This window comes from Aedes aegypti, chromosome 2 (assembly GCF_002204515.2).
Source record: "Aedes aegypti strain LVP_AGWG chromosome 2, AaegL5.0 Primary Assembly, whole genome shotgun sequence".
Taxonomy (NCBI): domain Eukaryota; kingdom Metazoa; phylum Arthropoda; class Insecta; order Diptera; family Culicidae; genus Aedes; species Aedes aegypti.
The window spans coordinates 228,561,114-228,576,375 of NC_035108.1; the positions used below are offsets into that span (position 1 = coordinate 228,561,114).

General features: G+C 35.2%; 1 protein-coding gene across 7 annotated transcripts in view; it reads left to right on the forward strand.

Annotated features, from left to right (window-relative positions):
* LOC5571687 (longitudinals lacking protein, isoforms A/B/D/L) overlaps positions 1-15,262 on the forward strand; it is a 347,874-nt gene that overhangs the window by 151,125 nt on the left and 181,487 nt on the right. The gene's annotated exons all lie outside the window — the stretch shown is intronic.

Genomic DNA, 15,262 nt, shown 5'->3' on the forward strand with positions numbered 1-15,262 from the left:
TTTGTCGATTGCGTAGTCGATTGAAATAATTTTTTTGACAACTTGTACCATGGTATATGTACCAGGCATCTGTCTGGGAGCGGATCATTTGGCATAACTAGAATTATATCCCTTTTTTTGCCTGTTCTAGATGAAATTTATGCCCTACATGGAGAAAATTTTTAACATAATTTTGAGTTATTTTTCTCTCTATTTCATTCGCTTTTGTCAGAGATCGAAGAGCACAACAACCCAAAAACCGAACCTTAGTGCGTTAACTCAAAATTGAGTTAGTGGCATAGTACTGAATGTTGAGTGAATTTATCTGCCGATTAAGTGAAAAAAACTTAGCTAGTAGGCATTTTTTCCCATGAAGCTATGTCAGGAAACAACTTCAACCCCATTAAGGTGACACATCTCGGAATCCAAACATGGCAGGTGCAATGGCCGGCTTGTGCCCCTACTCACGATTTCAAAGGCACTAATCTGTTGAAATGATGAACGTACAAGCACAGAGAAACAGACGTAACACTTAGAACAAATCGCGATCAAAATCATAGTCGCGAAAACAAGTACGCCCAATGCTAAAAACACTGTAGTTGGCCGATGGACCAACAGGTGGCGGTAATGTGTAAACGTCAAACACGAACAAAAACGACGCGAGCGCTGCGGATGGTCGATTGACCACCTACAAGATATTCGAATCGATCGTTAAAAAGTTGGTCGATGAACAGCGATGAGAGTGTGACGTCTGTTTGTCTGTGGTACAAGGTCAATCGTCTTATTTTAAGTCTTCTGCTAGTGCACAAAGCTAAAATAGGAATCGCACTGTAGTTTGATGCCTCTTTCGCGAGATTTGTGCCTTCAAAGTTTTGGTACATTATTGAATTATGATTCCAAGCTGTTTCACCTTAACTCAAAATTAGGTTAACGCACGAACCTCCCCGAATTGAGTAACTGAACTTACTTTTGAGTATTTTATTTTCTCCGTGTTGGTGCACAAAGCAATCACTGATAAAAATCTACACGTTTGATCCGTGTGTTCAAAATAATGGATCGTTTCATGAACGTTAATATAGATTTGTTGTGGTTTTCTTACAAATTGTGTTACACATTAAATTCGTTTGTTTTGCTTCAAGGAATTATCAATCATCATCGACCTGCAACAAGGATTCCATATTTTTTCCACAAGTTCATGAAGCTTTCCTTTTCAGATTCATATGCGTCAACCTATGGGTGCATAGATTATCACCCAACACGTTTCCAAAGTGTTTTACTTACGGCTGTCTTGCGTTGGCCATTGCATTGATTGTGTTATGATGGTTATGATGAAATTAATGAACTATGCTGTCTATTTCCATGTTCAAAGTTTCTAGATTGTTTGTGATCAACCCATAGTGAACTAAATTACGGTCGGATCTCGGGTCGAACGACAGTCGTCATCGTGCTTCCAAAGAGAAGAAGCAATGTCTGAAGCTGAAAGAGTTAGATGACAATTTGCGGATTCGATTTTTCTTGTAATATGCTAATCCCGGGCTTCCCAAACCATGAATTTGCAGCGCCCCGCTTGTCGCTGGCTCACTTGTTTGCGAAACAACGTTCAAGTGAGCTTGCGACAAGCAGATGTGCCTTGAATTCATGTTTTGGGGAACAAGGGTTCTACTACCAATTTAGTTCATTCAATCCCACGATATTCATGTTCTGTCACACATGGCTATCTTAAGCCACTACATTCGTATTCAATAAGTTAAACACTCGGTTTTCATTATTTAAACATTTAGACATTCATGTTTTGATTCACACGACAATCTAATGTTGATACCGTGAATGCTGTGAAGTCAATGACGAAATTCATATGGCTACCTCATTCGAGTCATGTGGTTTTCTTATAGGCCTTCTCATGTGACATGATTCCAAGCTGTCTATGCATTTGTTTACATCGGTGGAGGACTGGTGCAAACAAGAGGCTGTCATTTCCATAGAAGAACTGTCAAAAAGCTTCCCGATCAGCTGATTTGAAACGTCTTGTGAATAGGCCTATTGCGCAAATCTGTAAGTGAAACACACGACCTTGATGTTTAGTGTATATATAAGGTGCGTACACGGTACACACTTAAACGACGTTAACGACGTTGTTGAGTACAACATGAAACTTTTCTTGATTTACATACACGGGAAAAAATTCTGTGGTAAAAATAACTATTTTAGCTGACTACGCCCATTCTTGAAACTACCATGGAAATTCAGACCAATTTACTATGTTTACGGTACACCCCACCGCATTACTGGTACATTTGACAGAAATAATTTACAACAATCTGATTACGACTACAGACATGGTAAAATCAAGCGCATTTCTGGTCTGCTGAAAATTGCCGGTGCGAGCGCTTAAGTTAACCCCCTAAAATGGTAGTTTTTACCGCACAATTTTGTTGCGTGTATAACAAATTCTTTGGTTGAAACGTATCAAATCGCATGAAAAATGTTGACTGCTCAAACAAAACAAAAGAATCAATAATCCGACTTAGGACAAATGTTTCAATTTAAATTACTCGTCGCGTTAGCGTAATCAGCTGAATGTACATACACGTCTTCCATAGAAAGACAAGTTATTAAACAAAAAGGGTATCATTCCAGCAACAATAAGGTTTTGAATATTAATGATTTTAGATACATTCCAGAATTAAATATTCCAAAAGGCCCATAAACTTGATGACTCGCGTAACATTATGTAATTAGTAGAAAACGAGCGGCATAATGCCTCCAAACAAAATGTACACACTTTAAACTCAGTATTTTGCATTCCAAGTTGGTAATAGAAATCACAAAGTGAATTCTATATCATTGCAATAAAAATCAAGTTTTAAATACATGAAAAAAAAACGTGTTAAAAACAAGACTTAAAGTAATAATTGCATTTTTTGTCTCTAATCATGTCTTGTTACTAAACCAATTGTTGTTTTCCAATAGCTTGACAGTAAATATATACAACCGATATTTATTGAAGTCAATACACTAAACATTCAGAATAAAAATCAAGAAAGCGAAGTGTACCATACTGTTACCGATTGTTTAGCAAGTATAAAACACAAACATAAATACAAAGCTAACTTTGTTTTACACTAAAATAAAAACAACGCCTTACCTCAACGATAAACTAATATTATTTGCTTGATCTAGATTTAATAGATTTGTATGAATGGAAGGGAAAATCCAAACCTAGTTATTACAATTGTATGTTTCCTACCACATGTGCCTTTAAGAAATATTTTTTAAATTATGTAAAAGACAAAAAAAATGATACACAAAGTAGCGCTAAACGTTATTACGGAAATTAATTGTTTTAATCGAATATGTATCAAACATTAAATGAGTTTACTTATGTAGAATTTATATTTTGCTTTTGAGATCAGAATAAGTGGAAATTTGGGTAAATTTATGATAATCGTTATTTAATTGGATAAACTATACATTGAGGCAGTTCAAAATTAAAAAAAAAAGTTTAAAAATGCCATCTCCCATACCTTTCTTATCGCTCTTTCCATAAAAATAGTGTTCAGTGAAATTTTCAGCTTTCTAGGGGACGATTTAAAGGTTTATATGGAAATTACTATGGAGAAATTTTGAAACATGTTCCAAACATGTTAGTACAGGAATGTGAGTATAAACTTATCATCCCATTGTGAAAACTCATTCTTTAAACCATAATGAAGGAATTTTCTAAAAAGAGATATTCAATCTGAAAGTGAAGAGGTGAATATGTGAAGAGATATTCATGAGTTTGTTTGCTATTATTTAGCTTCATATGGGATTATAACCCAGCAAATATCTACAAAAATCCCAACAAAAATTAGCTCAGGTTTTGTTTCATCAACATCTTTTATAAAGAATTGAAGAATGAGTTTCCACTATGGGATGATAAGTTTATCAGTACTAACGTGTTTGGAACATTTTTCAAAATTTCTACATAATAATTTCCATATAAATCACCACCGAAAAAGCTGAAAATTTCACAGAGCACTATTTTATAGTGAGGAGGATATGGGAGATGGGGTTTTCAAATATTTATACATTTTGAATCGGCCTATCGATACATACGTTTGGTTCTTTTGATGTGCTGTAATTGTTCAAAATTTGTTTTACATATTTTCATAAGAGCTGATTTTACTTTTTTATATTGAAAACATAATATATGTGCATAAATATCTAATGTTACCATTCATGAGTAAATCAAAGCTCAGGTCAGTTTTCCCCATTCTCAGATAAGCTCTATTATTAAAGATATTTTTTCCAATATTGAATGCAATGAATTTTACGTACGATTGAATGCCATAAGAATCCAACGACTATTAGTTTTTGTTTTCACAAAGCATATACGCATACAAAGGGTAGCCTCTGCGAGCAAAGGTCAAAATCACATTGAAAACTAATTTTGATGCTGTGATGTCGTAGATTTTGATAACTCAATTTGTTGTCCGCGGCTCGTTTTAACGCTTAAAATATTAAAACTGATAGCAGAAAAATGTTTCCATGAAATCAAATTGAAAACTATTTTTGCTATCAGTAAAATAAAAAAAAATCAAACTGATAGCAGAACGAAAACAAAATATGATATTAAATATACAGTCGAATTTCGTTCGTTGCACTATATTTAGGTGGGCTTCGTTTTAATTGGGCTTCCGCTAGTTGGGCTATAGCCCACCTAAAACGAAGGCAAACGTCATTTTCTGACATACGACGCAATTTATCAATGTTGGTAGCCCTGATTTTCTTTTGTTCTATGCTATTTGACAGCTCGAAACTCAGCCCAATTAGTGAAAGTCTTTCACAAAGTGGGCTACAGGTTTAGTGCAACGAACGAAAGTTGACTGTAATAAGATAAATTGATATCAAATTAAGGTAACACGGGAGACCGTCCCGTGCGGCTTTAAGACATCAACTTGATGCTGTTTTCAATTTGCTTTCGTTTTGATGTTGGGCTTTGCTCGAGTCTATACCATGCTAGATGTTTTTCAGAAACCAAAAGTAATTTTGAAAGTTAAACACCATTAGTGGCAGTTATTAGTATACATCAAAAATGACAGTTCTGTCCTCACAGAATATGAAATTCGAGACATGCCCTATATAGGCCTGACACTTATATTGTGCATCCCGATAAAATTCAGAAAGAGAACTTTGCTCAATTTCCTCTTTATCAACGAACTTAAGGTAACACACGAAAAACTCATCGTGGCATCCATGAACAATCTATGTTCAAACTATTGTTGAAAGGAAAATATTTTTGTTTTATGTCATATCGGTCATTCGGTGATCTATCGGATCATATGCTTGCTAACAACAAGCATGTTGATACACTTTCAGTTCATCTCTGTCCGGTAGAATGGGATTATTATCTCCAAAACTACAAAATTGATCATCATTTATGGATAGCAAACAGTTGCACCGCCAACACATTTTCAATCGGAAGGATTTTGGCGCGCTCGAACTGACAAATCCTCCGTTGTGGTGAAACTTCTTCCGTCGACGTGATGTCGGACTGTATTCAAAATCATTCGAGATAAAATCCGAGCCGGCAGAGCAATGACAGTTAGTTCGTTCAAAACTTCGCTTCGGAAACCGAACCGGCGAACTCCAGATTGGTGCTGCGAAGTCAATATGACGTCCCGTGCGGCTTTAAGACATCAGCTTGATGCTGAAAACAGGATATGTTTCCAACTTGCTTTCGTTTTGATGTTGGGCTTTGCTCGAGTCTATACCACACTAGTTGTTTTTTCAGAATCCAGAAGTAATTTTAAAAGTTTAACGTTATAATACAATACCTGTTTGGCAGTTATTATTATTATTATTGTCTTTATTAACGAGGCTTCCAGCCCGTGGCTGGTTCACCTCGACTAGGCAGTTATAAGTGTACACAAAATATGACAATTCTGTCCTCACAATTATGAAATTAGAGACATGCCCTCTATAGGCTATGGAAGTTTTTGGCATGATTTTAGGCCTCAGGAAAAACACTGCTGAAAACTCTAACCAATTGATATGAAGTATATTATATCTTCGTTATGCAGTATTGTTTTGAATTTCCTTCAGCTAATTCACTTGTAATGAATTTGGTGTACGGGCATAGAGGGCACTTGATGTATGCATATGTGTACAAAAAATGTTATGATTTGCAAAATTAAAGTTTAAAGGTTTAACATATATTTTCTCGCTTGTTCAATTGTTAATTGCACAGTTAATTAATAATCATGTAGGCAATTCCCGTCTAAGGGAACTTACTGTTATAAGGTTTTAAACGTTTTATTTTGTTGTTGTTAATCTTTCAATTAGTAACAACAAACAAACCTTCCTTTGCAATAAACAGAATATGTTATAATTTAAACCAAAATATAACTAATTATTTTTTAAATCAAACAAAAATATAAATCTTTTTTATTTCCCATAACTGATTTATAACAAAATTTGGTATTTTCTGTAAATGAAATAAAACTGGTTATGTACAAGCAATTGCTCACAGAATAACATGTGTGTATTATTGCTGTGTGCATTTGAAACGCAAATATCAAATGCGGGAACGCAAAATGCGGTAAGGCGAAGTCAAAATTCGATTTTCTTCGCTAGGTTGGCGGTTATATGGATCATGGTTGCTAAGTACCTTTGATTGCTTTGTGTTACCGCATTTGAAGTCCAGTTAGCCAAGGTTTGCACACCAAACGCAAACAGCAATATAATTATGCTCTCAATTGAAAAAAAAAAAAAATTAAAATAAAACAGCTTTTTCTATTATAATTTATTTTGTTTTCATCAAGCTATAATTTTTCAAATCAAAATGCTTTTAACACAAATAAATCCAAATTTGTTATTTGTTATAAATTTCGATCAGCTTGTGATACTATTTTATTGTAATCTACAATTCGAGATCTGATAAAAATAGTATATTGGAAACATGATACACAATCTGGTGCCTTCATTAGCTCAGTGGTAACGTCCGCGGCTACCAAGCATAGTCATGCTGAATGTCTTTGTTCAATTCTCAAACGAGTCATGATCTTTTCGTAATGGAAATTCGCTTGACATTATCATCGTACATAAAACAATCTAAAATGCCAGTTATCGTTATAAATGACTGCTAATAAAAAGATGGGTATGGTAATGTGTGAAAAATGACGGAAACGGTCTTCCTTAGCCGAGTGGTTAGTGTCCACGGCTACAAAGCAAAGCCATGCTGAAGGTGCCTGGGTTCAATTCCCGGTCGGTCCAGGATCTTTTCGTAATAGAAATTTCCTTGACTTCCCTGGGCATAGAGTATAATCGTACCTGCCATACGATATACGAATGCGAAATGGCAACTTTGGCAAAGAAAGCTCTCAGTTAATAACTGTGGAAGTGCTCATAAGAACACTAAGCTAAGAAGCAGGCTCTGTCCCAGTGAGGACGTAATGCCAAGAAGAAGAAGAAGAAGGCCTATTGAAATTAGAGCAATTGCCAAGATCACTATCAACCTGTACATTAATTATAAACGCACCGAGCCTCATATGGATTTAATATTTTTGGAAGTTTGACACCGCACGCGACACTCAACTTCATGGGATAACGCTTTTAACCTAATGCTACGACAATAGCATGAAAAATCCTACATCATCATCAGTGCGAACATAATAGTTTGTCAATGCCCTAATGAAATAAAAATTATTTTGTGACGGATCAACTGTGGTGAAATTAGCACTTCTAGTTTTTCGACCCTCATCTAATCTACAAATTTACGATTAATTTTCGGTGTGTCACTAGTTTTCAACCCATTCATCATTCATACTATGATGGTCTACTTTTTTATAACAGACCTAAAATTATCACAGAATTAGTATTTTTGTTTTTATATTTTGTATGTATTTGTAATGTTAACAGTAAAATTATGTTTATTATCATTTATCTTCGCCTTTGGTGAGTTCGTCACTTAGTAAAATGAAGATAAATTACAACATTTTATAGCAATATGCAAAAATAAATATTTTTTGTGACATTTGACTACTGTATATTGCGCGTTGCGCGGGGCCCAGATAGCCGTAGCGGTAAACGCGCAGCTATTCAGCAAGACCAAGCTGAGGGTCGTGGGTTCGAATCCCACCGGTCGAGGATCTTTTCGGATTGGAAATTTTCTCGACTTCCCAGGGCATAGAGTATCTTCGTACCTGCCACACGATATATACGCATGCAGAAATGGTCATTGGCACAGTAAGCTCTCAGTTAATAACTGTGGAAGTGCTCATAAGAACACTAAGCTGGCTCTGTCCCAGTGGGGACGTAATGCCAGAAAGAAGAAGATATTGCGCGTTTATTTATCGCGACGATCTTGAAAACCTCTAAAATACTTGTAGATTAGATCGCTTTTGTCTTCTGCGCGATTGTTCCTGTGTGTCCAAGGAATGATCGCACAGAAGACAGAAAAAAAAGATTTGCCAGAATTTTATTACGCCACGCATAATATTTTAGTAAGGTGGACTTAAAGCCATGTTTGTCATTGTTAGTTCTAGCTGTTCAAAACATTACCATTTCTTATTAATTCGTTCTTACCACGCGTCAAAATGGAGTTTATTTACGTGGCAAACGTTGAATGGACAATACATTGATAGAAAGATTAAATAATGTTAACTTTTGTTAGTACATGTATATTTTACATTCCCTTTTAATTATGTATTAGATTTTAAACGAACATTGTTATAATAATGCCATGATGTTTTCACAATTTTATTAGATAGTACTATATGTGAGTGCCCTATTGATTTCCATTTTAATTTATATACTGTTCATTGAAATGAAAATACATTCGAAAATCGAATTAAATACCACTGTACAATTGCCATCGACGAACTATAAACATGTTCATCAAACTTTTACAAAGTGATTGTTAAACAAATAATTAATTAAAAAAAAATGATGTACACAAAATAAGATTATCAAACAGTAAAAATCAGGTATTAGCAAATTAAAAAAAAAAAGATTAACAGACAATGTATTAGGAATGTTGCTTCATTTCTACAATATCAAATGCATTGTTCACAGAAATATCTGTTTTCGCTAGAAAAAACTATGATTTTCAATACCAATTTGCATACAAGGAAAGGATGTCTTTATGCTCACTATATAAATTAATTTATTGTTCTTGAAATGCACCGAAACAAAAGGCAAGTGTGTATAATACCCCGGTTTCATATTTGTAGTTCATATTATAAGTATCGTCTGACAATTTTTACTATATCTGCCACATAAAAAACTATTCCCTTGATGAACTAAATGGATTAACGAAAGACCGCCTCTTCTAAGCCTACATATTTCTGAGTGCCATAGGGTGTATTTGAAGCCACAGCGATTATCTTACCAATAATTCAATATTTATAGGAGGAGTAGTCAGACACTTTTTGTTTTACAGTTATGCATGAATCAGTGAAATTAACTTAAATGAGTTAACAATTTAGAAATTTATTACAATTTAATCGATTTTTGCCCCAGCTATTTTATGTTCATTGTTTAATTGACCAACACACACAATTAGGTGGCCCTATTTTAAGATGAAAAAAAAAACTTGTAAAAATCTTAATTTACACCCCTTAAATTTGTTTATTTGGACCTATTACCTAAAATCTGTTGTAAAAGAAAGAGCAGAAGAAGTGTGAAAAACGTGCTCTAAGGCGTGCACAATGAGCTTGAAGTTTGTGTGAAGAAAAACCACTAGATGCAAAAAAATGTTTTAATTAAATGTGGCGCTGTAGTCGATGAATTTCTTTCATCAGGGTACATCCATAAATGACGTAGCAGATTTTCAACACCCCTTCCCCATCGTAACCTATTTTCATATACTTAATACATGGTTCGTCACAAAATCGTGAACCCTCCCCCTAAAATGCGTCATTTATGGAAGGTCAAGACTTATTGTTCCAAAGGCGATTTTACAATGAGTAGAAAAATAACTGACTGCAAACAAACCGGAAGTCTTTCCGTTTCCAAACAAAAATTATTTATTTATTCAATCGGTCAGAATGTTTGCCCATGTGCTCTTGAGAGTTGGAGCTACGCTGATACCATTAGATACATTGGTCAGCTACAAATTTGCCGAAAACCGTATTCAAATCGGATGGCTCAGTAATTAGTTATTGATTTGTATTCAGTAATTAGTTATTGAATCGTTAACTGAAAAATGAGAATTATTGGAGATTCTGCCTTGGGAATTTCGGGAACGATAAACGTCACCGTTCGTCTGCCTGTTACTGGTCTCTACAATTCGTTTTCGTGAAGGACCATACCTAAAGTTCGACTTATGGTTCCTCTCACAATTTACGCATACGCTATTTTTAGTATCTTCCGGACGTACTCTATGTCCAGGGAAGTCGAGCAAATTTTCATTACGAAAAGATCCTGGACCGACCGGGAATCGAACCTAGACACACTTTCAGCATGGCTTTGCTTTGTAGCCGTGGACTCTAACCAGTCGGATAAGGAAGGCCCCAGTCCAAGTAAATCATTTATTCCATTTTTTATTTCTTCAACCTTGAACAAACGTCTAGTGAGTTTCCGGCAAAACACAGCAGTCTCGTCTCTTTGCTATTTGGAAGGGAACCTTGATTCTCCTAACGGAGTTCCAGATCTCCTGCCTAAATCCTCCAAATTCTGAACAACTAACCACGACAGGTGGCGCCCCTCATTTGAATCGAAAAGCCTGGGGTAGAGGTTGCTTCAATATGATGTTCGGTAAAATCAATTTCAAACAACCATTTATGTTTGGTGGGAGTCGACCTCATTTATTTAAATTCTTTATGATTTGGGGCCCAGATGACTGTAGCGATAAACGCGCAATCCCACCGGTCGAGGATCTTTTCGGGTTGAAAATTTCCTCGACTTCATAGGGCATAAAGTATCTTCGTACCTACCATACGATAAACACCTGCAAACATTCTCAGCTAATAGCTGAGAAGCAGGCTTTGTCCCAGTTGGGACGTCACGCCAGACAGAAAAAACGATTTGAAGAATTTCAACTAGGGTAGGTGTACCAGTTATGGACATAGTGGTTCCCTATTTCGCCATACGGGATTACTTGAATGTTTTCACATTTTGGAAAATTTTGTGTGTTGTAGTAGTAAGATTTAAGATAAATCTTGATGTTTAAACATTCAAAAAGATTTAAAAAGTGAAAGTTATCGAAATTTCCCGTATGGCCAAATAGGGAACCATTATGGCCATAACTGGTACACTTTCCCTATGCAATTTCCATTACCCACTATCCTACGGTACCTTAGTGATTCTTTTCAGAAGCAATATAAATTACGAGGAATGTGTTTCATTGCTTTGAAATTGCGGTATTTGCGAGTTCATTATGGCTGCCAAAACGAATGACGAAATAAATTCAGCGACTACTGCACCACCTAGAGTGGAATTAAATTGTATATGTAGTAATTCGGTTAAATTCGGTTTTTCATTTACTTATACGTGTTCCACTAAACAGCTCGAAGATTTATTATCATTCCAATATGCTTATTTTGCAATATTATTCATCAAATTATCGACATATTATAATTTAATTTAACTGAATTGGCTTGATTTTTTTTTTCGTTTTCACAAAATCTCAACATTTTCTCATTTCGCTGCTCAATATTATTTTCATATATGGGAGAAACATATTAATTAATATCAATTGGAAGTAAATTATTGGTTTTTAATAGAGGGGGAAAAAGGAATCCATTTTTCTCCCATTGTTAGCTGTTTATCAATTAAAAAAAAATCCTAAGTAACCACGAAGCTCAAATATAATAGGTAGCGTCCATTTATCACGTAACGCTAAAATTGGCAATTTTCGACCCCTCAGTCCTTAACGCTTTTTGTATGGAAAATTTAAAATTTGTGTATGAGCTGTAACGCTAGAGGATACTCCCCCCTCTCCCTAAGGCATTACGTAATTTATGGACGGAGACTTCAAAGTGATGTTACCTAATAAATCTCAATAAAGTAGAAAAAGCGAAAAGGTCCCCACTATAGTTGGGATAAAGCAAGCATGACTGTACCCTTGATAACGCAATTTTAGAGCATGAGCTGTTAAAATGCTTTCGGGTGTGCATAGTTAATGCATACAGGACATGTTTATTTAAGGTTTTCAAGATCAAAACAAAAATAATACATATTGCTGTCCGTAGATCGTGACCGTTTTTGCATATGCTGCCAATTGGGATTGAAATCTATGCATTTCCTACGGAACGGGATTGCTGATGATCGACGCGATGGATTTCTGGTGCGCTATGTCTCGATGCCATATGAGCTCTTGACGATGCATTATTCAAAAGGACAAGCGCACTTTGAAACATTTTTTTACAAAAGAAATACATAGCGCCTTGCCATAAAGACTGTGATCATCTTTAAAAGGATAGGGTTGCACATAGAAACCATTGAGCTCTGCAATTTTAATTGATGTGCGTTGTACCAGTTCTGGCGCGCTGTGTCTTTAAATGAAACCGGTAAAATTGAATAAATTCGTTTGTATACTACTACAAAGCTAGAAAAATTTAATGTCTCTGTTTTACGATGAAGTCCCGTATCTCAAAATATAATAAAATCATAGGTTTTCCAAGAGACATTTATTGCAATTATTATCGTGTAAGTTTCCTCCCCGCACATTGCAAACATCATGAAACAATTCACAAGAGTGAAAGATAATGGTCGAATCGTTCAGCCATTGAATCGTAGATAATGTAGTCGATAAATATTGTACATATATGGTAAATAAACTTCAAATGTTTATAGGAATTCCCTCCAACTTAGCATTTTTGATTGAGATCCGCTTTTCCCAAACCATCTGTTGAGCTTTAGATCAGGCTTATTAATTGTAATGAATGCTTGCTTTTACGAGTGCAATGTAGCATTTGTCTCAGCAATGCCGTCACGCATATTTTAATGCGAGAAAAAGGCTTGCATTGCAATGAAGTTTCCATATTGTTATTTTAAAATGCCGTTGTTTGACATATGCTACTGTAAAGCATTTTCACTTTACCGATGTTGATTTTCAATCAAGTTAGGGTTGTGATGTAATGCTTGTGGTTACTTGGAATGTCGCTTGAGAGTCTAAATAACAATATTAACCCGTAACGCGGGCTGATCACCTTTTCGAGGTGCGTTACGAGGTAAAATCTACCATATTGTACTCTTGCTGTATCTGTTCTTATTAATACTTATAAGTTACGGTTGTAAAACTATAAGAGAGTAACAAGCCACTAAGACCCGCCTATTTGTCCTAGGAGGTCGAAGTGGAAAAATGATTCAATCAGCATCTGAGGCTGGTTTCAACTCATGAAACAAGTTCTTTCCGAGTTCAAGGATCTTAGGATTCCGATATCTAGAATCGTTTCTAAATCAGTGGAGAATCAAGGAATCTAAGTGTCCATTGCGATGAAACCTGTTCACAGTTCCAAAAAACGACTTTGAACTTTATAACTACGCTAGATGCATGGTCAAAATCAGTATCATTCAACCAGCTTAGTGGCGAACCTGAATGAGAGGCGCACTTTTGAAAGTTCAATGATAACAAAATGTTCTAAGGTATTTATAAATAGCGGTATCTTTTTCGAAGAGGCTCTATGCAAAATGGCAAAGAATGATAATTGTATAAGAAACGACTACTTCGTTTGCATTTAAGAAAAATTTGCATTTCAAAGAATTATATAACTTTTCCAAATGATTTGAAGCGTACTAGATTACCACTACGTAGCGTGCAATTATATCACCATTCAGTTGCCTAATGTTAGTGATCGTTCAGTCTGTGCAGCCTATGTGCTGAAGACGGTGTAAATTGTCTTTTGTTTTGTTTTGTATACGTTGGAATAAATCCGGCTAGATTGACGTTATGATAAAATCATTTTCAAGATGAAGCGACATTCATCTAGAACAGGTGGCCTCAAATTAGCTACCATAAATGCTATTTTGTTTTATTCGTGTGACATAACTATACACTTCATAGCCTCTTTCAGAGTGGGCCAACTAGTCACGTTCTAATCTACAAGAGGTTTTGGGGGATGCGATGACAACAGTACCTTGACCGTGGTTTTATGTGCGTTTATTTATAGCACCCTGCAAGTAATTCGTAAAACTTAAATTGTTACTTGGTCAGTTTTAAAATTTTGTATATTTAAATTTTTTGCTTGAAATTGTGACATTTTTTTTAAATTACACAGAAAAAAGTTATAAGTTCTAGTGAAACTTTTGCACGATACACCATTTTGAGGGCTGAACCCAAACTGAATAACTGTTTTAATAATTTTTGATAGTGTTCAGTTTTTTCCGCTAAAGTACCCATATTTCACGCCCGCTTTTTATTTCCCTCACTGACATTTTAAACATGTTTTGCGAAAGTATTTTTTGTTGGCTAGAATTTTTAATAATTTACCTTCAGTCATGGTTAGATAACATGCAATTTATAGTCTAATATGTATCAACAAATATGTATAAAATAGCAGTGGACGAAATTAGGAGCGTGCGCGAAATATGAGATATGTGAGATTACGGTTCTAATGCCCTGACAGTTTTAAATATTTTTATGATGAGAAAATTAGCCATATTTTTGCAGTGTTAAGATTGGTTTGCTACTGACAAGAAAAGGAATCGCCTATCTCGATGCGTGAAAAATTCCCTCCCAGATATGGTCCAAAAATATAATGTTTCTGATCGCAGTACGCAGTCAAGAAGAAATGTCATGTCAAATGGGGCTCTCTGTAGGAAATGTCTTGATAGTAGAAGCATTAACTTAAGAATGCTAATGACGTTGCTGTTCGTGTTACCAACATCTAGTTTGTCACGAACTGACAGCGTGAGTAACGTGCCTCAAAGTGTCAGATTAATTTTCAAAACCAAACAACAATGGTATTGAACAAACAATGAAAACCCATAATTTAAGGTAATAATTATTAAAATCAATTTTATGACAACAACGCTTCTAGCGTTCTACTACTAATATTTCTATTGTCTTGATCCATTCAATCAAGAAATTTCATTCCTTTTCTTGAACGAAACAGCTTAATTTTTGAAAAATGTCACAACTTCAAGTAAAAATTTAAAATAAACATTTTCAGAATACCTACGAAGTAGGATTAACGCATTTCCTTTCGAATGAGCCATCGAGATTTTTAATTAGGCGAGTGATCCCAAAGATATGGACAAAGCACTTTTGTATGTTTGTAGTTGGGATAAACCCAACTTTTGCACGGATATATGTATGTATGGAAAACATCAAATTATATTATTTATGATTACCGAA